This window comes from Lissotriton helveticus, chromosome 7 (assembly GCF_964261635.1).
Source record: "Lissotriton helveticus chromosome 7, aLisHel1.1, whole genome shotgun sequence".
NCBI lineage: Eukaryota > Metazoa > Chordata > Amphibia > Caudata > Salamandridae > Lissotriton > Lissotriton helveticus.
The window spans coordinates 391,084,349-391,107,526 of NC_136068.1; the positions used below are offsets into that span (position 1 = coordinate 391,084,349).

The 23,178-nt window shown below is 43.8% G+C and overlaps 1 protein-coding gene across 3 annotated transcripts in view; it reads left to right on the forward strand.

Moving 5' to 3' along the window:
- The first annotated feature begins 3,704 nt into the window (after nt 1-3,704).
- PHF20 (PHD finger protein 20) overlaps nt 3,705-23,178 on the forward strand; it is a 1,067,420-nt gene continuing 1,047,946 nt past the window's right edge. For all 3 annotated transcript variants that reach the window (XM_078652233.1, XM_078652235.1, XM_078652234.1), the window contains exon 1: nt 3,705-3,894. The gene's annotated coding sequence lies outside the window, so the exon portion shown is untranslated. The remainder of the gene's footprint in view (nt 3,895-23,178) is intronic.

Here is a 23,178-nt window from a genome sequence, read left to right on the forward strand (position 1 = left end):
CAGTTAAACCTGCGATATTCCAGGAAATTACATTATTAGAACTCCTCTTACCCAAGCTAACTTCTTTGGCTCCAAGGTCATTCGGCCTCCCCTCTCCCTGATCTTCAGTGGCCTTAAGTCAATCACAGGCCTCTAGGCCCGATAGAGGTTCAAATCTGTTTTGTATAGGGAGTCCGAACCCATTCATGCCTTGGTTATTAAAGTTATTATATTGTAACCTAGGAGGCGGATAGCTGATGAGGAATCTTGTACTTGAGTTATCTCTCATACGCGAATTGCCTCCCTGGTTGGATCGTACCATGCCCCTCCCATGAGCGGGCCTGTAAAAGAAACCCAGTGGAAGTAATTCAATTGCCGTTCCAGTCATTCGCTGGTGACATTGACCATTGGATAGTAATTGGCCGGCAGTGGAAGGGTTACCAAATTAACAATAATGCATCCCCATTCCCTGTTTTATTTGTACTGCCAATCCAGCTAACCCTCCGTATCATTAATATGTTGTTAGCAACACTCATCCTCCCTAGAGAGTTTTGATTGAGCCAATATGTTGTTTTGTTCCATAATTGCTCATAGCTCTCTGTTTCCCCAGGAGGGAGAACAGGAGCATGCCCCAGTATGACCACATATGGGGTCACTTCCGGGGGCAAATCAATAATTACGGGACGAGGAGCCGTACTAATGCCCTCGCCTAGTCTTGACTGAGAGTCTGAAATGGGCATTTCCCTCCTTGAACTTGGTTGGTGTGAAGTGATGTGGAGTTTTCCAGAATTAATTAAAGGGAGCACTGCACTGTCATTGGATAATCCAAGCGGTTGTATGTCTTTACAACGCATTCTGTTGCAACACATGCCTTTAACCACGCATGTGTTACAACGGAATGCTTTTTTCACGTATAACCTCTTCCACGAACATTCCTTTACCACGCATAGATTTACAACGATTTTCGTTGTTAATTTATGCATGGTAAGGGCATACTCTTGGGAAAGGTTATACCCCTCCCCTGTACCCTTACGTGTCCCCCAAGCCCCTAAACCTTTGTCTATTTACCCCTGCCCTTAAACCTCAATCTTTTTAGTTTTAATTCCCCTTACCTCTTCATGTCGTAGTCTCTTCTCCTTCATCTTCCTTGATGACATCCTACGTCGTGAAGCGGAAGTTTCTTTCCGTTTTCTCTCTAACGACGCCGATTGTCGATTGTCTCCACTTCGCTTTGTCATTTCTTTTTCTTTTTTAGAGGGGGAGACCCCCCCTTTTTATTCTCACTTTATTTTAATTTTTTGGGGGGAGAACCCCCAAGCCTCCTTTTTTTGCCTTTACCACATATGCCTTTACTACGCATTTCGTAGTAAAGGTATGCGTGGGAAAGGCTTTCGTGCTAACCACGCATGCGTTCTAATGCATGCGTGGTAAAGCCTTTCGTGGAAACGGACGCGTTGTAGTGGCCGTTTCCCCTCCAAACCTCATGTTACACAAGTGAGGGGATTTAACATTATGTGATCGTTACAGTGAAGCTGTACAGAATAAATATTGTACCAGCTGTCCCAGTCCTGCAGGCTATGCCAATGCTTGTTTTAGTGAGGCAGGTGCTCGGACGATCCGCTGTTAAGAGTGAAACTAATATAATAATTAGTATAGCCCAAGTATATGAATTGAGTGGCCCTAAAGGTGAATCGACAATAAATGACAATACCGACGAGGTCATTTTTGTCAAAGATATGCAGTGACTAAATATAGTTTTAACAATCAATGTTCTCAGATTTGACAGTCAGTGTAAGGAGGCTTATATGATTGCGTTTGGTTGCTGTAAAATGATACAATATTAATAGGCTGTGGCCGTGCTTTTTTTTTTTTTTAATAGGCTGTGTTTTCAGTGAAATTGATTTAAATGTTGTACAATAAATGTACTTATAATGCTTTTTTATTTTTATAACATATACAATAACGTTTATTAACAACACTGCTTGTGAATTGAGTAGTACCTTGAATGTTTAAAGACACCCATAACGGGGAACACGCTTATGTACTGAACAGCAACATGGCATTATTGTCGATATAATCTTTGAGGAAAAGGCATAACACATAATGAAGCATGCCGGCACACGAAGTTGTGCTGATACACTATTTTCTGGAATCCAGCTGGAAGGCTAATGGGCCCTTCATTATAGAGAAATAGCAGTCGTTGTTTACAGGGCTTTAGATGAGATGAAAACAACTGGGGGTGGTCCTCTCACAGGGGCGTACAAAATGTAATTAAGGGCGTGGCTTAAAAACACGTAACCTAAAAATCTGTGCTTGGCATAGAGAGCCGCCCGACTGGTATTTTGTTGCTTCTGTCATTACATCCAGATATATAAATCAAGCAACATTGAAAGGTTCACTCTCTAAAGGGGCCACCTGCCAACAAGCTCTGCGTCTTTTAAATACCCAAAATAAACGCTCTGAGTTTTTTAAATGTCAAAAATAAATGAATACCAAGCCATAGTTCATCAATAGATTGCACCCGTAATACAGTTGGGAGATGTGCCGTGACAAGTTGCCTTGTGGTGCGTGTAATAACCTCTATGCTTCCTTTTGAAATCATCCCGAACACGATGTATGTTGCCTTACCTAAACACAACGGACATACTTTTCATGCATTTTCTTTTGTGTCAATTACATTCTTCCGTATTGATGGTCACAAATATTCACATGTGTTATTGGCAATTATTGTTTTACCTTCCCTAACCACGTACAATGTTAGCTTCAGTATTTCCACGAGCAAAACCGAGTTCCATGGCATTTCCTTTCTAGTTAAGAGTAACCATGTTGCGTCTTTGTAAAAACGTCATTTTTAGATCATTAAAGTGTGCATAGCCAGCTATACGAACGCCGCTCTACATTAATTACCCATTCATTTCACGATTTACACAAATGAGTTCACGGTTGTTGCAACTGAAACAAACCTTACCTAACTATATCAACACGTATGTTTGGAGCTCTGCCTGCTCTCTATTTTCATGTTGATACCGGGAAACAGCGGGCATACATTCAGAACCCCGAGGGTGAGGGCAAAAATGGAGAGCCCGATAGGGCCCGTTTCAGTATATGCTTTTTCTTTTTAGAACTGCAGGTGCAACTGCCGGTGCTGCACACAGGCAAGGTCCCGGTCCACTTAAAGCCCTGATTGTTTACCTTTCTCTGAAGCGTGTCTTCCACTTACATTTGCTCAGCAAGATAACGTACTAAAGACCCTTAAAATGACTCCATAAAAAAATCTTCACATATAAGGTGAGAACTTGTCCCGAATGTCTCTAAAATGTCCTTTATTTAACAAAGAAATCCGTCGACTCCTGCTTTCCCTTCCACCGACTTCTGACAACTATTAAGCAAGCGATCAGCGTAGCGTCTGACACCTAAACCATTACACACCCAATCACGTGGGCAAAAACATGTTCTGTAACAGCGGGAAATCCTTTACTGACGTGTGATTGGTCAGAGGTAACATTGCCACGGGATTGGCTAAGACGTTTTCTTTTTTTTTGATTGGTTATGGTGCTGTATGGGTTCCGCGATTGGCTTGGGGAATTTTCTGTCCTTGTTTATTAGCTGTTGAACCCAAGATACTACACTGCAACGTTTAGTTGGCTGAGATAACGGTTGTCATTTATTCATTGGCTATCGGGCCTCAGAGCCTGCACGTGCCCTCGGCACAGCAGTTAGCTGCTGCACTTCCCCGCCTTCCGTCAGTGGGCCGGCCCCAGCGAAAGGGGTGCAGAGATGCTGACTCTTTACTAGTGGTTGGCTGTGCTTTGGGGGAGACCTGCGTGAACACGGCCAAGTGATCTCGTATGTCCGTGTCAGCCAGGGCCCACGCTTGAGGGCATCTAGAAGACCGCAGTGGCTGGATTATCGCTGGTAAGTAGGTTCGTCACTAGGGCAGACTCACGCGGACGGGACTATCAGCCACGCACTTGGTTCCTTGGTGTGATCCGCTGCCGATAGCCACCTGCTCTTCACCTTTTTCACGAGTTGTCTTCATTTTAGGAGCTGGCTCGCCTTGTGCTGGCGTCGCCGCTTCCGTGAGCATAAGGAACAGGCCGACCTCTCTGTCTGTAAGGTGCTGTTTCTGTCCCGCTTTCTCCCAGCACCCGCTTCATGGCCTGCGCCACTTATCCAAGAACTACGCATTTCCGTGCAAGTGCTGCCATTGTATAATCCGTTAAAAAAAATTCTCTCGATAGTATAGCATGGTACCCTATTTGTTGTAATTTTTTTTGTATCCCGCAGACTTCAGATCTAGTATTGTGTGTATTAGTTGGAACTCCAAATACACGTGACATAATCTTATAGCTTTAAAGGGAATTTGGTCCCTAAGGGGAAACATGCGTTTTGGCTAGTCCTTGCCATTGACTACTAGCCTGGTTCTACTCCAAGGTGATGTGTTACGAGTTTGAACGCGTTTATGTCTATTGCTAACCCTGCCCAAAATTACCATCTTGATGATTCTCCGGTTTCACAATATTGTCTGTAATACTGAGCACGGTATACACTAATTTGAGTGGTTGTTTGGGATACTGTTATCGTGCTTTGAAAGGGATGGACTGTTGGGGCTGTTTTCTCCAAGGATCACGTGGAGCAGGAATACTGAGCAGTGGCAGGTATTTCCCGATAAATTCTCCCACGCACTTGGGATGGTGAAAGATGGTTTGCACAAATATACGGCATCTCGTTGTAAAATTAAAATCACGGGTTACAGTTCTCTTTTTTTTTTTTTTTTTTTGCATACAACCTGCGTAATGGCAAATATATAGTCAATTTGGACAAGCATTTTGGAATTATCAGCAGATGTGTAAACATTTTATAAATGATCTGATGATGAGGATTTTATAAATAAGCCGCGTTTTCGTCATTGTGGAATTCTGATAGTCCCTTTGATTATGTTGGGGCACGTTATATGAGAGCTTGGATTTTACCAATATCCTGTGTGTTACCCCTTTATGCAAATCTAAATGCATACAGCCTGGAAGCCAGTCTGCACCCACACACACTAACGCATTAAATCACCAACTCCTCTCCCATCTAATCCTGAGCTGGGAGAGGTCGGAAATGTACTCCTGTCACAGACATCTATATAAAAAATCCGTGGGGGGTGGGTTGTTGGAATGTAGTTTTTTTTTGGGGGGGGGGGGCGTTCAGCGTGCACAAATATGCGTGTGTATATTTCCTTATTAAAAAATGCATGTTTACACTTTTGCTATGCGTGGTTCACAGCCTACTTCTATAAACTCTTGTGAATTCCTGATAGTCGTAAATCTGCATGCATGCTATCACATGTACATGGAGGTACACTTTTGAGACTTTCTTTAAGGTTTCAGGTGTTAATATGTTTATTTAATGTTACTAATTTCTAATTTAATTTCTAATTTAAAATATTTCTAGAGCGCAGCGAACACCTTGCGGTTTCTTGGCGCTGGGGGGATTGGCTACTGCGAGAAAGAGACCAAGAGCAAGGATAAGAGAAAGTATTAAGAGAATTTAAGAGGAGAATTTAAGAGGAGAAAGCCTGGCTGAAGAGGAATGTTTTCAGATCTCTACGAAAGGGAAGGTACAGAGTAGCAGAGCGGAGGTGATCGGGGAGTGAGTTCCAAAAGGTTGGAGCCAGGGTAGAAAAGCTGGCCCCGCCCCACTTTTTCCGTGTGAAGCGAGGGATCTGAAGAAGAGACATGGAGGAAGACCGAAGTTCTCTTGCAGGTACATACGGATGGATTAGTGAAGTGATAAAAGCGGGGGCAGTGCCCTGGCGGGCCTGAAAGGCCATACAGCCGATCTTAAAAAGGGAACGTTCTTTTACAGGGAGCCAGTGAAGCTCCCTGAGGAGGGGGGTGGAGTGGTGATAACGAGGAAGGCCGTACACCAGTCGCGCTGCCTGGTTTTGGATAATCTGGAGTCTACGCAAGCTGTATGCGGGGATACCATGATAGAGAGCGTTTGCGTAGTCCAGTCGCGATATCACGAGTGCGGCCATGATGATCTTGAGTGCCTGGGGGGAAAAGAAGCGGGAAATAGAGCGGATAGTGCGGAGAGTGAGGAAGCAAGAAGATACCACGGAACTAATATGTGAATGGAGAGTGAGCTGATTATTTATTTTTACACCGAGTGTTTTGACTGTGGTGGAAGGGGTGGGTGAGGGGCCAAGAGTAATGTTGCCCATGGTTTTACACGGAATCTCGATTATTTATCTTCGTTTTAGTTATTTGAGAATATTCAACCCATTTTACTAAATGGTGCCTTGGAGAAATAGTTTTTAAAGCTTCACCCAGTTAAAAAAAAAATTCTTGCAGATTTTTGTGTTTTATGTTTTGAAAGCAACAATCGCTTATCTTAATTGCATGGTTATGTATTTGTTTGCAAGTAAATAGGAAACATTGTGGCAGCATTATAAATAGCCTTAAATTGGTAAGTGTTGTGTGTAAATTTTTATACTGGAACCATTGTTAGTAATGCAACCTGAGCTCGCAAATCACTTCATTTCATTAGAGTGCTTGCCTTGGTAGTAAAGGCATTGCCTTATTGAATCATGTATACAAACTCGAACCGCTGTTCGTATTGATACACGTGTCACCAGTGACACACCTTATCTTAAGAACATGCAACCTCACCCAAGAGGCACAACATCATTGCAGTAAATTGTCACAACTCTGCAACTGACATGGATATCAAACTGCAACTCTGCACCTCTTGATAACTGTCCTGACTCTGTTCCAACTTCAGCATACTCCGGTATGTACAATAGCAGACTATCTGGGCTGTGGTAGTGTGATTAGTAATGGCTACACTGTGGACTGGCTAGGAGTTTGAAATGTCAAATAGAGTTCTGCGATTGAAGGAGCTGTGTGTGTGTGTTTCCTTTTCGGTCTTGAATATCTATGGTTGTCAGCACAGCACCTTTTAAATTTAGCGACCAGTGTTGGTAAGTTTTTTGTTTTAACTCGGTTAGAGTTGAGGTGGGATTAGATTATTTTTATTTATTTTCTCTCCATGTATCTATCCACTTACTTTTTTTTCTCCACCCCATCATACCTACCTTTTTGTATAAAAGTGATTGTTGTATCTAGTACCAGGTTTAGGATATTGCGTCTGACTGGATTTTATTGCTTCTCTTTTTAATGAACTCTTATAGTGCCTGGATATCAATTCAGTGGTGATTGACAAGAAACAAAGTATTCTCTTCTGCAGTAAATAAAAAAAAGTATACTTGGACACTTGAACTAGATGTTTCTTTAGTGTAATGTCTAGACTGATGAACTCCAAGTTTTCACTGCCGCTTCAAATAAGCTGTATTAGACAATTAAGTAATAAAAGCATACAAAATGAATAAAAATAAATTGATGCAGAAATATAGTAGTGTTCAGGTGTGGAACCTAGGCATTGCAGCATACACACAAGTGTTCAAATATTATAACAGTTAAAACCACATCCTTATATACTAGTGACATTGTACAAAATGATATAATCAAATCTGCATCCCTAGGTGCCAGTAGAGTGAAAATAAGGATTGCATGAAGGTTTCGTCGGGGCAACTAACTCCACCTAATGCCTACACCAATATTGTGAAACTCAAAGAACGGTTATCCAGATTAAAGTATGTGCATTTGGGTATGAGTCAAAGCATCACGACATACATGGAAGCATTATAACATGATGAAACAAACCTGCATCTCCATAGGCTCATGGGAACACAATTCATATTGTTAAGTAGGAGAAGGGCGGATAGATAACCCACCTTAATTTGATCACATTATTTGCAAGCATGGATGAGTACATTAGGATGCGTTAAGAGCCCTGGCTCTGAGCACCCAAATCCACCCCAAGAATTTCACAAGCATATGTGAGTTGGAGTCCAACCTAAGGATCCTAAGTGCTGGCCAGCTGCTACGAGTACCCACTAACCTACGAAGTGGCTTAATACATTTTGACAGTGCTAACGTGTAGCCTGGATAGGCAAAGACCTGGCCAAGGGATTCAATTGAGATGTTACAGGTTGGACATAAAAGATCGCAATTTGAAACCCAATTAGTGGTAAATGTCCACTGGGGCGGGGGCGGCGGGCGGCGACCCTAAATTGAAAGTATAGTTTCCTGTCAAGGGGGAACAGTGATGGCATCCAAATGAGGCTCAAGGTTGCTTTTTCATATCGAAACATTTTTCAGTTAAGGAAAGACTAGCGGCTGAGTGAGCATCAGTTTGTTTGTCTGACCCAATGCAATAGTGTTTTTTTGATCATCAAAAAGGAGTACCCTGTTGCTGAAGAGGGATTTACTCATAGGGACTGGAGATCAATAGTTATTAAAAACATTTTGACTGGTCAAAGCCAGTAGATTTTATTGAATGTATGAGCCTCTAGGATATCCTGTAGGGCTGATCTGTACTGAGCCAATTTAGGTTGAGACCAGTACCTTCACCAAAACAATAGAGGCTGAAGTTAGGCTTTGTTGGCAACTTTTCCTTCCTAGAGAGCATTAGTGGTACAAATGGAGTGCTAGCAGGGTGATGGGTCAGGTTCCTCAATAAATTATTCTCTGCATTTATGGGAGGGAGAAGGTTAGCAAATCCCCCCCATAACTCACAGCCATACACAGTTAACTGGTTTTGCTTCATAAATTTGTAAAACTGGAGCAAGAGGTTTAGTAAAAGAGGAACTAGCGTCTTTGATTAAGGCACAAAAAGACACACAATTGATGGATGGAATGCAAAACAAATCAAAACATTCACCCCCTGTCAAGAGATATGGGTTAAATCCATCCATCTTTTGCTCACCATGCCACCCCAGTTTAGACCTGGCCATATGCAAATCAGTCTTGACCCTGTGCCTCATGGAACAGTCCAGCCAGAACTGCTAAGCCAGGTCCTCCCCGGACCGGAAACAAGCATCCTAGGACCGATTTCAGGGTTTTCCCCCATCCTTCAGGATAGCTTGAATCCAGTGGCACAGTGGGTCTGAGACCCACGTCTGGGCATACCTGGCGCACTGAGGGCGAGGAAGCAAAAGACACACAATTGATGGACGGAATGCAGAACAAATCAAAACATTCACCCCCATTCAGGAGATCTGGGTTAAATCCATTCTTTTGCTCACCATGCCACTGGAGTCAAGCAATCCTGGCTGATGAGGGCTGAAAGCCTGAAACCGGTCCTAGGATGCTTGTTTCCAGTCCAGGGAGGACCTGGCCTGGCAGTTCGGGCTTGGCTGGACTGTTCCCCTTGGGTGCATGGTCAAGACTGATTTGCATATGGCTGGGTCCAAACAGGAATGGCACGGTGAGCAAAAAAAATGATGGATTTAGGTCAGATCTCTACTGGGGTGAATGTATGACATTGTTCTGCATTCTGTCCATCAGTTCTTTTTGCATTTGATTAATGCATCAGCAGTTTGCTTGTGCTTTAGTCATTAAATCAATTTGCAGCTTCTAAACCAGAGTTGTAGATTAAGTTAAGGACCAGATAGGTGAAGACATTTACCCTTTCTAGTAGAGTATCCCCAAGCTCAAGTCATCCCTTGAACGTTTTTTGTTTATCGATGACTGACAAAAATAACTTGCTTTTTGCAAAATGAATCCCAAGACCTTGTGCCATTTTAATTTCCACAAAACGAAATAGCAAATACTGAAGGCCCCTAGGTGTCTTAGTAATGAGTAGAGTATCGTCCGTAAATAAAGGAATGGGAGTGTTTTTGCCTGCCAGCGTAGGGAATTATGGTCACTTTCGACCCTGGGCTCATCAATCATATTGTTGAAATGCGGGCACAGGTGAAGATCAGTTAGAACATAATCAATGCAACTAGACTGTGATAAGTTGTCAAACACAACCCCCCTCCCCCGTTGTCATATTTAGCCCTTTTGTTCACAGAGCTCACCCCAACCTCTAGGGACAAAGATTTTAGCTGAAGAGCCGCCTCCGTCCTTTTAGATATCCGGGGTAAATTAAGGTGTAGAATACCCCAGATCACGTCCTCTTCTACCTCCTGGCTATTATCATTCCTGTCTTAATGGCTCTAAGGTGTAATTGAAGTTCCCTGCGAGTATTATAAATTATTCACCACCCTGTTGCCTTAGGGACTCTTCAAGGATTGCCATGGTTGGTGATCTAAGCCCTCCCCTGGCCCCCTGACACAAACATTATAAATATCAGTGGGACGTGAGTGGTCTATCATGATTTGAGCAGCCAGAATGTCAAGGAAATCTATACAAAGCTGTTTTATTTTTAAGTACAGATTGAACCGGATCCAAGTTATTAAACAACTGACTGGTCTACCTACAGGACCACGTCTAGCCGGCATAAAGCAATTCATGTAACCTGGCTTGAAAATCAAGGGACCAGGTTTCTGTAACAAACAGCTGTCATTCGCCTCAATAAAGCCCTGAGTTCCAGGGGCAGAGAGAAGAAACCCCATGATTTCAAGACATCGTTCTTCTAAGACTTTACCTGGAGTAATTGGGCCCTAATGTAAGCAATTGGGAAGCTAAAGAAGGATTATCCGAAGGGTGGGTACAGGGAGTTGGAAAGCAATCGGCTGTGCCCTGATCAGATGGGCCCAGAGATATTGTTCTCTAAAAAGGAGGGATTTATAGCGGACTGTTTGTTAATCAGTTGCCCTCATCGGCAAATTCGCCTCCAGAGTAAAAGAGGGAATGCCCCCGTCCTTAGATTGGCAAGGCTTATAGAGCCTATATTTTAAAGCACTATTTTGGTTGCATGTGGGGGTTTGCAGGTCGAATGCCACCAAGTTCTCCACTAAATCCCTAGAGAGAAGGATCCGTTTAATAGTATCGTAATTGTAATTTGAATTCATTTGAGTACGCCTGATGGCACAAAGATTATCCTCCAATGATGAAGCGACAACCTCTCTCCCTCCAAATCCAGTGGATGGATTTATTTATTAAAGAGTCTTCACGTTCCTTATGAGTTTGGTTAGATTTAGGGGCATTAACCATGAAAGTAGAGCTTGTAGTTCGTGGGATAATAGAGCCCTGCTTGAAAGTAATATGTTTTGAAAATACTTGGCTATTCTTTATTTGACTACGGTCTTCCTTGTGGTCAGTTGGAAAATACACAGGACATGTGAGATGTGAAACATATGCAGGTGGTTACAGCTTGGTGGGGTCCAGTGCCCGCCCTATTAGCTTGCTCTGGGTATTTAGACCTAGAGCTGTAATCTTTTGGGTGTAGAAGTTTACCAGGCTCCAAAGGTTTACAGCTCCCACTTGAAAACTGCTTCTCTGGGCAGCGTGGAATACAAGTTTCGCAACTTGTAGTGTTTCTTTTATCTTCCATCAATCTTTGTCAGAGCTAGAGTTGCTCTACCATAGTATTTAAGCCCCCCTCACCACCTCCTTTCTAAATTAAGCAGTGGACTAGGTGAAGTGGTTCGTCAGCTGCTGCAGACGGCATATACTGAGTGAGAACCTGCACCAGGGTGTTGCTGAGTTTGGGACTGTTAGTGGAGTAAGGTAAAGAAAATGATTATTGCACAGTATTGAATATGAGCGTGCAACATCATTCTTGTTGCTCGAGGCATTGTGACTAAAACAGAAGTTGTTTGATTTTCGGGTTAATCATTGGCTTTGGCTTTACTAAAATGGCCTTTTAAATATCTATGTATGGGTAGCAGACAAATGCACTTATTAGTCGACCCAGCAGTTGCGTTAGCTTCTTGGTGAGCTGCTGTCTTGGGAATTACACCTGCGTTGTTCGAAAGGGAGACTTTATTGGTGCAATTCCCAATAGACCCTAATTGTACTTGAGGCAGTGTGTCTTGGCCAATGAGGGACTCCACTTCCTCTATCAAGCGATCAATGTGCAATTGCCAGAAGTGTTTAAAAAAAAAAAAAAAAAAATGTTTGTAGGTTGTATAGTGGTACCATGCACCACATCTTGCGCTATCCCATAGTTGGATGGGATGTAACTAAATCACTTTTAAGCAAGTTGGAAAATGGATATTAATATATAATGCCGCAGTGGGTTCACAAACCCTCCTGTGCACGAGCTTCACTCTGATTGGCTGCCAACACTCCAAACCAGGAAGTGTTGGCAGCCATCATGTGACTGTTCTAAGAACCGAGTCACAAGAAAACAGTGAAAAAAAGATAAAAAACAAGAAAAAAGGGCAGAGTAGAAACACCCTAGACCTGCTAAGGGGGCCCCACAAGGACCCCCAGGGCCAAAAAAACACATAAAAATAATAATAATAATAATAATAATAATTTTCGGCGGAAATTGCGTGGGGGTCGCCAATCCCACTGAAATTATGAACCAACGAAGGGCGGGCGTCAGCGCTTAATTTTAATGAGGCCCCCGGGTGGGCCAGGTCCCGGGGGCATTGCCAAAACTAGCGGGGACCACCACATCCCGGGGACCGCCACCGCCCTGGAGCTTTTTTAACAAAAAATGCGGTGGGGGGTCTCACCCCCCCCCCCACCTGCCCCGGGGACCGCCACCTCCCCGGGGCTTCATTAAATAAGGGTGGGGGGCTTTGTGGGCCCCAGGGCCCGCCACCTCCCCGGGGCTGTGATAATGTGTGTGTGGGGGGGGCTCAAGCTCCCCCACACTGCCCCGGGGACCACCACCCCGGGCACTTTGTATTTAAATGCGGGGTCCGTTACGGATCCCCGGGGACCACCACCTCCCCGGGGCTTTGCAAACGTTGGGAGGGGACCGCCACCACCCAGGGCCGGCTCCTGCAATGTCCCGGGGTGCCCACCCCTGGGACCCTGCTGTTTGCAATGACTGGACGGGAGCCATGGGGCTCCCGTCCTGTCATTGCAAACATTGCTTTGCTTCATTGAAGCTAGAGCAGGGAAACCTGCTCTCGCTTCAATGAAGCAAAGCAGGTTTCTTTTCCACAAGGGGAGCTACATGTCAGTAGCTCACCTTGTGGAAAAGCAATGCCAGCTCCTGCAGGAGGCGGGGAGCTGGCAGGGACCTTGGGGGCATTGGGGCCCCCTTTCACGGTTCCCCACGGAAAGGACCGTCCCCGGGGGATGGGGTACCTGGGGCCAGAAGAGGAATGTTAAATGTCGTATACTTGTAAAGCGCACAGCTGCCCCAGCAAAGGGGCGTCCCGGCGCTGTATACCGCTGGTGAATCCGTCCTGGCTTTCCTTGTGGGATGGTCCCTACTTGGAATCCCCAAGGTGGAGCCAGGCATCCCCGGCGTTGATGGGGCCGTTGTGGAGATTAGGCAAGCTAATGCCCAGAGTTGCCGAGTGGAACCCCAGGTTAGAGTGGGCACCGAGGCGAGAATTGTCGAGTCCGCTGACCCTGGTCCACGACCCTGCCGCGTCGGGAATTGAACCCTGGTCCTGGGCCGACTTCTGCTCCCGGGTCTGCCGCCTCTAACCAGTGAGCCACACCACTCCACTGTAATAACTGAATAAAAAATAAAACAAATTTAAAAAGAGGCACATCCCAGGGGGATGGGGTCCCAGGGGCTAATAGAGGCCTCAGGAGGGAGGCAATGCAGCCCCCTCATTAAAAAATAACATTTAAAAAATGATATGGCCATGCCCTGGGGGATGGGGTCCTCTTGGCCGAAATTGGCCTTGGAGGGGGGGCACGTGGACCACCTTCCCATTTTTTAAAAATAAAATAAAAACAAAATTAAAAATAGGGGTCAGGCCCTGAGGGATGGGGTCCCCAGGGCCCCTAAATTGGGAAAAGTAGGGGGGCCACATGCCCCCCTTCTGAAGAGAAGAAAATAAAAAGCTGGCACCGTGCTGGAGGCCCAGCCCCCTCCCTGCAAAACCAAAGGGGATGATGGTAGGAGTGTTGAACAATGCAAGCACTCACCCCCAGTCAAATGAACTGGGTTTAATCCATCATCATTCTTTAGCTCACTCCGCCACCCCATCCCGAACTGCCAAGCCATGTCTTCCCTGGACCGGAAACGAGCATCCTGGGACGGCATAGTGAGCAAAAAAACGATGGATTTAGGCCCAGATCTCTGTTCTGGGGTGAATGTATGACATTTTTCTGCATTCTGTCCATCAATAGTTCTTTTTGCATTTGTCACCCCGAGTGGGACGGGTATGCTCAGACATGAGTCCCGTGCTCTCCATGCCACTGGAATCAAGCTATCCTGGTTGAAGAGTGGTGAAACCCCGAAACCGGTCCTAGGATTCTTGTTTGCAGTCCAGGGAGGGCCTGGCAGTTCGGGCTGGACTGTTCCCATTGGGCGCAGGGTCAAGACTGATTTGCATATGGCTGGGTCTAAACTGGAATGGCATGGTGAGCAAAAAAAGATGGATTTAGGCCCTGATCTCTGTACTGGGGTGAATGTATGACATTGTTCTGCATTCTGTCCATCAGTAGTTCTTTTTGCATTTGTCAGCCCCCTCCCTGCAGCACTCTGCAAACGAGCTCCCTGGTGCATACTGGAGGTACCTGGTGGGCTAGTTGGCCCCCAGGGACCTTCAGGATTTAAGGCGACTTAATCCCCAACTTACAACGCGCCAGGGTGTATCAAAGGTTATATTAGAGTGTGAAGAGGTGAATCAGCTTTTCACGTGGATGATGTCACCAGTGATGTCACTGACCATGTCGTGAATGATGTAATATGTGACTTCATCAGCAGTGCATTGCGGGGGTGCCAGTTATAGTTAGCTGAACTAACTATAATGGCGGAATTTCTGTGGTTTGGTACGAGTGAAATGTCCAACTAACTATAACGTCCCTTAAACCTATGTTTTTTTCAGTGAATTTCTAAGGTTTTTTAAATGCTAATTTCTAACGATAATGTCACTGAAACCTATGGGTTTTTCAGTGAATATAAATATATATATTTTTGTTTTTAATTTTTGTTTAAAAAATACAAATTAAAAAAATGTAACCCTCTCTTAGACTACCCCACCCGTACCACCTGCATGAAACCTGTTTTTTCCCCCCCAAAGTTATACTTGTGAGCTGGCTTTTAGGGAAGACTAGAAAGTAAGGTATCTGTTCTGGCTTCTATGAGAGGACCTTGAATTTTAACAGCTGGGAGTCTGTTACACACAGATTCATCCATCTTCCTTCCAACACCCTACCCTTTCTCAATCTCTTAGTTTGTTAGATAAAACCATGATAGTAGGTCCTGGCTAAAAACTGGTTGAAACATTCCATTCACTCAATCAACGTCAGTTTGCAAGCGGAGGAAAAACAAGATGCAACTGTGGGTGACTGAGTGGCAGAATGGTTGGAGAACACCTCCTTACACCCCTATCATTTCCCATCCTAGGTGACCAGTCTCTCCTTGTTGTGCTAAAGCAGCACTCTTCTTGTCCCCTTGGAAAGTCCTCCCACATTTACTTTCAGTCAAGATGTCAAAATTCTCCCCTCTCTCTCGGACTCCCTTCAACATCCCCCTGCCCTCCACTGAATCTCCTACACAGTCTTGTATTTCTAGGACTTTTAGACCTCCTATTTACGCTATACTCTAACTCCTCAAAACTGGCTGTTAATTCTGCAGTATAAATTGAAGGGCTGGTCTGGAGTAAAATCAAAGTGGGCTGGAGGGTGTATGGCCGGGATGGCACTCTAAGCCTTCTATGCCAGTGGTTCTTAACATGTGGTCTGGGAACCCAAGGAGGTTCATAACGCCTTCTCAGGTGGTTCGCAACTGCTTGGTAAATAAAATATTAATAGATTTCTAAAGTGGATATCCATATACAGGCAAAATGCAAAACTGAAAATGTAATGTTCTGTAAATGTGCAGCAATTAAAAAATTGGAGGCAAAAAATTTATTGTTAATCCTCCGGTTGATTCGTGGGAACTGTGCAAGTACATGAAACAGAATACAGTATGGGCGATGGGGGGCCTAAATTGAAAATTTAGAAAAGCATCAACCTTCCTATTAAAGGTAAAATTTTGAGGTTAAAAAAAAAAAATTTGTATGTGGATTAAATTTGTGTATTTGTTAGAATGCTTGTTTCCGTAAAGATTAAGTGGGGGTTCCCACTGTTCTATGCAATGTGTGGATCCATAATGTTTTGCTTTAGTACAATAATATATATATTATATTGCTCTTTTTAGGGCTCATTATCTTATCTCCCTTTGGCTAGTTCACTTCTACTGTCTGAATGGTACCACATTACTTTTGGCATCAGTGTGCCTTTTCCAAACCGTTCTGGGATTTTCAGTTGCTGGTTGTTAGTGGCGATTGCTTTGTCCAATATATTCTGCCCATAATGTTACTAAAATGGTTCTTATTGGTTAATAGGTTAAATATATTTTAGTCTGATAGGTTTGGAAACTTGCTGGTGTATTTGTGTATGGGTTTCTAGGCTATAGAACGTAGCTAATTATTTTGTTCCATTGGGGTTAGCTGTTGTCCATTGCCTTGCCTGAGTAGGCTGTTAACCAGGTTGTCATCAAAAGTATATGCTTTAGCTTTTAGGAAATGTTGTGCATTTGATGTATGGTAGTATCTTTATTCTAACTTATGAATGCTTCGAAGATGTCAGTGTGGGGAGGAGTGTATGTTGTTCATGTGGCATCAATTTTTAACTACATTGCTTTGATTCCATGTTGTGTACATTTAGTTATCATTTGGTTGGTCTAACTTGTTCAGTTTGGGTTGAGCGAATATTAAGTATGTCCGGACAGGACTACACAATATGCATTGTTGTTTGAGAAGTGCTGTCGGGAGTTTGAACCCTTTGGCTGCGGCGGCAATTCCGCCGCAGCGCTAGGGGGGAGGGGCACACGGCGCTCACATGCTCATGACGGAACCGCTCCGTCACGTGCCTCGGGTGGGCTGTGCTTGTGACGGAGCGGTTCCCTCACAGCCCCATCCGCTCAATATAACGCGCCGCGCAGAGCGGGCCGTGACGGAACCGCTCCGTCACCAGCACAGCCCACCCGAGGCTCGTGACGGAGCGGTTCCGTCACAAGCATGGGAGGGGTTAATATGACCTTTCTGAACTGAATATATCAGATAAGGTTGGTGTAATATGTAGTGTCAGGAGACTGTATGGAATGTTAAGATATTGGGGGGTAGTTTTGGATAGCTTACTGCAAGGCTTATCTATATTGTTGTCTTTGCAAGTGAAATGGTTAATGTTTTGTGTTGAATGCAAACGGTACAATACATGCTCTACAAATCTAGATCCCTACATCAGAATGCTGCTACTTATTGGTGTTAAGTGCTGTTGAGTTAGCCATAGGGAAAGGGCAAATGGTAGAAGGCTTTAACACTAGTATTGGTGTCCCTTTACATTTTTTAGGTCTCGCCTGGCGATGCAGCACGAAAGCGCTGTCGCCAGCGAGATCTATTGTTATGGACTTGCCTCCCAAGTGGTACAGACCGGGGCACGTGCCGATTGTGGTCTGTGGACGTGCTTCTGAGACGCGCTTGCCACAAAGTGTGTACAGCTGATGCGCGTTAATTAGGAGAGTCAACAGTGTGAACGCGCTCTGGAAGACGTGCTAGCATTCAGCAGCATGTGGGGCGCCTGGCGGCATGCCGAGATAATTACTTTGTTTTTCCGGCTTTGTTGTGAGGGCTTGAGCGGCTGTCTCACTGGCGCCATGTGATAGAAGCTCCATTTGACATTCATTTGTACGTGATATTACAAATCCTGCTCGTTCGCTATACATTTGTTGGTTTTCAATAAATCACTCATTTCAGTGTGCCAATTCCTCATTGGTTTTTTTCTCACAAACAACTACCAATAACACCGTATGTCATTTTTTTTTTTTTTACACACAAACGACTTCCAATACCACCGATCTGTATTCTGCTCCTATATGCTTTTTGCACACAAACAACTTCCAGTCCCACTGGACCTAATTGCTATTTCTTTTGCTCCTAGACATCCTTTGCTCACAGCTAACCTTCAGTACTACGTGGCTTAACCATTATGGTGCGCAAGGACATTAACTCATGCAGAAACAGTGTGGAACAAATAAGTAGTTTTTCGGATTGCGTAGCAATAGTGTATACTATTTAAAAAGCGTACGCATGCTTTAATGAAATTGTTTGCTGGCACCAGGCGTAGCTGCAGTGTGTTGTGCTAAAAAAGTAAAAGGCACTTAAGGTTACTCGTTCTTGCTTCTAAAGTGTGTTTGTCTGGTTTTTTGTGGCACGGCGTGGCACCACGCGTTAATTAGGCCTGAGGCTCGAGGCTGCAGTGTGAATACGCTCCGGAAGATGCGCTAGCATTTAAAATGTGTTTAGATAGCGCTTGGCAGTGGCGGCCCCACTCACCCGGTTTGCGGGGGATCCTCCTGAACGGCGGCTGGCTGCGGTGCGCTTCCGGAGCACTCCTGCTCCTCTATACTTCTGGCAGCACGGCGCAGGGCTCTCTCCTCAGTCACAGGAGCCCCGCTCTGCCATCTGCTGCTCTTCACCCGGGCCTCCTCCTGGGACCCAGGACAAATATGCATGTGTAGATTTGCTCATGCGAAAACCTGAGTGTTTGCAAGTTTATTTTCCCTCCACTTTTTTCCCAACTCTGGAAGAAGGTTTACGTCTGCCATTGTCAGGAGTAAATTTCCAACATTTCTCAGTATTGGAAAAGATTAGAGAAGAGTTGTTGAAAACCCTTAACCGCATGCGTGCGGGCGGAATTCCGCTCGTACACTGAGATTTCTTAAAGCGCATGTTACGTGACGAGCTGGGCTCGTCATCAGCGTGCCAGGAGGCTACCTCATGACTAGCCCAGCTCGTCATCAGCGTGGAAGGGGTTAAAACATGCAAGTTAGTATGTTAGCACAGACTCAAAAGGACATTCCAACCCTGGAACTATTGTTTACCACTTCCTTTAGTCCCAGTATGTAGATCTGCGGAAACGTAGCAACATAAAGGGATTACTAGTATTCAAACACTACTATGGGTATGAGCCCTGGCATAATCGGAGAGGCTATTAATGAGAGTGCTGCCATAATTTGTCGCCACACAACATATTAATGCCACTTCTAATTGATCGCACATTGTCTTAGCTCTCCATGTTATGCTTTTACATAAAAACATGAGCTCATCATCCTGGTAAGTTTTTAATCTGTCTGTCCCAATTGTTCCAATTATTAATTCTTCCATGTCTACTTTTAATTTAGCCACATCCAACACTTTTAATTTACGCTCTTTTAATTTTTAACGTTTTTATTCATTCACTCAACTCTGATGGTCCCATGGGTGTCTGCGTTAAATCTACTTTATCTGTACTTCTCTCTGGAGTAGCAGTCGGATTCTGCTCCTGTCTGGTATCCGCATGACAAATTTTGGTTAAAAGTTAACTTTGGTGTATTTACACTTACATTCTGCCTTATTTCTGATAAATCAGGACAAGTACTCTTTTGCTCTCTGTAGACTTTGTTGTAATGGAATTGTTAATCTCGGCTCTTATATTTTCTGATCTTCAAATACTGGGATCACAGGTCCTATTGTTACTGGTACAGTTACAGCTTCCATATTTTTAGTAAGGTTTTGAATCAATTCATGTGCAGAACGCTCATAATCAGACATATTTGGCTGTTCATTACTTCGTCTTTCTGCACTTAGCACAATTCTGTGTGAATCATTACTTTGTACAGGGGTTCCTGTAATACTAGCTTCTCCTATCGGTGTACTCGGGACATATCTTGTTTCTACTCTTTCAGGAAAATCTCTAAAATTTGATGGTTGTCTTGGCGTTTCATTAACTTTCTTCTGCCATCGGAGCATTTGGGGTACTCCATAAAGAACTTGGTTGATATGGGGGCGGTTACCCATTTAATATTTCTTCTAAAACAGCATCCTCTGATTCACTTTCACCATAACTTTGATTTCCTAATTCTGTATTCTTTTTCTTCTCTGTTCTTTTTCGCCCTTCATATTCTTCTACCAATCTGACTGGATACATACCATAATCAAACAACAGGAGAGTAAGGGTATAAGTATTCACTCTCTTACCCCTAATATTAGTAAACAACAGAAGAGTGAAACAACATAAAAACACCTCAAAAAATCATGTGAGGGACTGACTGGGAAAAAGAGGTGAAGAGAAAACACACAGTATAATTTTAAGAACCCTCACTCACCAACCTGGTGGTGACATGCTTCATCATCGGGTTCCCACTGGAAGGACCTAGCGTCCTTCCAGTGTGCTACAACGCCTGATTACAGCGGAGCTGGTTCTTGTGTGTGTTGAAGTGATGGAAATACCCAATTGTGCTAAGTGAGTGCAAAAAAAAGGGGGAATTTAAAAATGCGTAGTTGTGACTGTCAACTATTTTATTAATAGTCCAACCAGCACTAGTTAAAAACAGGTGATGAGTGGACTCATAGGTATAATCTCATTTATTAGAGACCCCTAGTCCTCAATTTAATCAAATTTGGTCAACATGTTTCTGCTTAGAGAGCCCGAGTCGCTCAGCATTCTTCAGGACCAGTAGTGTAATCCTCTGGCGGTATGTACGTGCTAAGATGCACCCAACCGAGAGCATATTAGTGTGAAAAATAAATGAAGTAAAAAGTAAAATGTATTACTTATAATCACGGCAATCGCCGTTTAGGCTTACTCGGCTATTTGCTGAGGCCAATTACCTGTAGGGAGAAAATATATCAGGCAAATACAAAGGATGAAACAGTTCAATATTGATTAAACCCTTTGTGGAAACAGTATCATATTGTTCCCTTCACCGAATTAACACCCGTCCCAGTGGTTTGAATATAACAGGTGTGTGAAATGCTAAACATGTGCATTCTGCTTGCATTCTCAGGCCACATATAAGAATATCTGTCACATAAGCCCATTAACTTGTGGCAGGCGTGAATTAGCAAATATCCACATTAGTGATTATCTATTACAAGGGTAGAGTCCAGCGTGTTTCATTAACCTGAACTTTAAACCAGCTTGAACATAAAGAAAAATGAAGCAAAAAGCACTGATAAAAAACGGAACCTCCAACGGGCTCCATTAGATATTTAAAAACCCTTTGGAAGATAAAAGGCTTCTCAACGAACTCACAAGAGGCGTCTGTTAACGCTCTGCATGGGCGGACACGGCAGGGGGTTATCTTCACGCTGCGTTATCTGCAATTATTCCAAGAGAAATAAACAGGACACGGACAATGTTATTTTCAAGAAAGCCCAAGCGTAAAATAAAGTGGTTTACCGGTCCGTCGGTCTGCGAACCCGACCGATATACTGTTAAAAAAGAAGAAACAGACGTTGCCTGGGTAACTACTTACTGGCACGCTGACGACTCCCCTCAAGCTACCTAGCCTTTCACCACCGCGGCCCGGATGAACACTGAACCGTGGCGCCGTAATTGGAAATAGCGTCGCGTCCGAGTCATGTGACTCGGACATGTGATTAGGATTCAGTGTGTCTTCCGGTAGACCTTAAAGGGGCCGTGTACTTTTTTACACTGAAGCAAGGGACGCCCAACTTTATTGACCAATGTTACGAGCGGTTTTAATAACAAATGTTACAAGTATTCCCTAAGCCTCTCTATGTGTGATGTATTTAGTCTAAGATATATTGACACTGATATTGATGTTAACGCACACTGCAGCTCGCAATTTTCAACCTTTTAAAAATAAACCTCAGTTATAAAGATAAGATTATTCCAGTAGGGTTTTATTATTATTACGGCAAGGTTTAAGAGTATTGTGGTTTATTTTGATGTGCTAGGCCAGACCGTGAGCTTACTCACAAGAAATTATACTTGGAGTTAGTCAGGCTAGTGGGGTACTATTACCTACCTAATAGTTAACTAAAAAAAAAACCCTGCCGCGATAATAAACGCTGCTGAAATAATCTTTATAGCCGAGTTTAGCCTAACAAACTCTAAGTATGAGTTCCAATGAGTTTGCTCATGTCCTGGCCGAGCACATCAAAATAAACCACAATACTCTTAAACCTTGCCGTAATAATAATAAAACCCTACTGGAATAATCTTTATAACTGAGGTTTATTTTTAAAAGGTTGAAAATTGCGAGCTGCAGTGTGCGTTAACATCAATATCAGTGTCAAGATATCTTAGACTAAATACATCACACATATAGAGGCTTAGGGAATACTTGTAACATTTGTTATTAAAACCGCTCGTAACATTTGTCAAAGTTGGACGTCCCTTGCTTCAGTGTAAATCTTATCCAAAGACTATGGACCTTTGCCGTGTGGCACACTGGTTGGGGAGGGGGGAAAGAGGTTGGTGGGTGGGGCAAGGGGGTTTTGTGGGAATGGTTAGTTCTAAAATGTTGGCCAACATTGTCTGTCATGTGCCTCATCTGCATTGCCCAGCTCTCCTTGACTGCTTGCTTCCAATGCCGATTCTTACCTAGCGATACCTGGACATATATTTACAATCTGCAACGGTCTTACCTGTTACACATACTTTGTGCTGCGATGTTTTGCTGTGCTTTCTTTTGGCTCAATAAAAACCATTTAAAACTAAAAAGTACACGACCCCTTTAGGATTCAGTGTGTCTTCCGCTAGACCTTAATCACATGTCCGAGTCACATGACTCTGACGCGACGCTATTTCCAATTACGGCGCCACGGTTCAGTGTTCATCCGGGCTGCGGTGGTGAAGGGCTAGGTAGCCTGAGGGGAGTCGTCAGCGTGCCAGTAAGTAGTTACCCAAGCAACGTCTGTTTCTTCCTTTTTAACAGTATATCGGTCGGGTTCGCAGACCGACGGACCGGTAAACCACTTATTTTATTTTACGCTTGGGCTTTCTTCAAAAAAACATTGTCCGTGTCCTGTTTATTTCTCTTGGAATAATTGCAGATAACGCGGCGTGAAGATAACGCTCTGCATGGGTGGACACGGCAGGGGGTTAACAGACGCCTCTTGTGAGTTAGTTGAGAAGCCTTTTATCTTCCAAAGGGTTTTTAAATATCTAATGGAGTCCGTTGGAGGTTCCGTTTTTTTATCAGTGCTTTTTGCTTCATTTTTCTTTATTTTCAAGCTGGTTTTAAAGTTCAGGTTAATGAAACACGCTGGACTCTACCCTTGTAATAGACAGGGGTGTGGAATTTATTAAAATATCCTCTTGTCCATGGGGCAGCCTGCTTCATAAATCTACTTGTCCTGTAACAAAATCCACTTGTCCCTTTGGTGCCATATAGTGCGTCAATAAATTAAGGCAGCAATCTCATATCAGAGCTCTGATATAGCCTATCTGATTATGCCAGCATTTATGCCAGAGTTTATACCATAGTAATGTTTGAATACTT